The sequence below is a fragment of the Arachis ipaensis genome, chromosome B01 (assembly GCF_000816755.2).
Source record: "Arachis ipaensis cultivar K30076 chromosome B01, Araip1.1, whole genome shotgun sequence".
Lineage (NCBI taxonomy): Eukaryota > Viridiplantae > Streptophyta > Magnoliopsida > Fabales > Fabaceae > Arachis > Arachis ipaensis.
The window spans coordinates 159,694-159,988 of record NC_029785.2 but is presented as its reverse complement, the minus strand read 5'-3'; positions in this window follow the sequence as shown (position 1 = coordinate 159,988).

Genomic DNA, 295 nt, shown 5'->3' with positions numbered 1-295 from the left:
TAAGTATATATTTATCAAGTAAAATAACAAAATTAACATATCATGTTAGAACAATTAATTTTGCTACCATATTGATTCACGCACTACCATCTGTGCATTTTAGATCATTCTAACAATATTTTTTTAAAAAGTAATATTTAAACACAAATATGTAATTATGTTAGAATTTAATTTTGATGTATTCAATTTAAAGTAATTTTATATATGTATTAAATTATGTAATATTATATTAATAAAAATAATATTATATTATACATTATATTAAATACAAAAATTATAAACACCTAGTGGGACA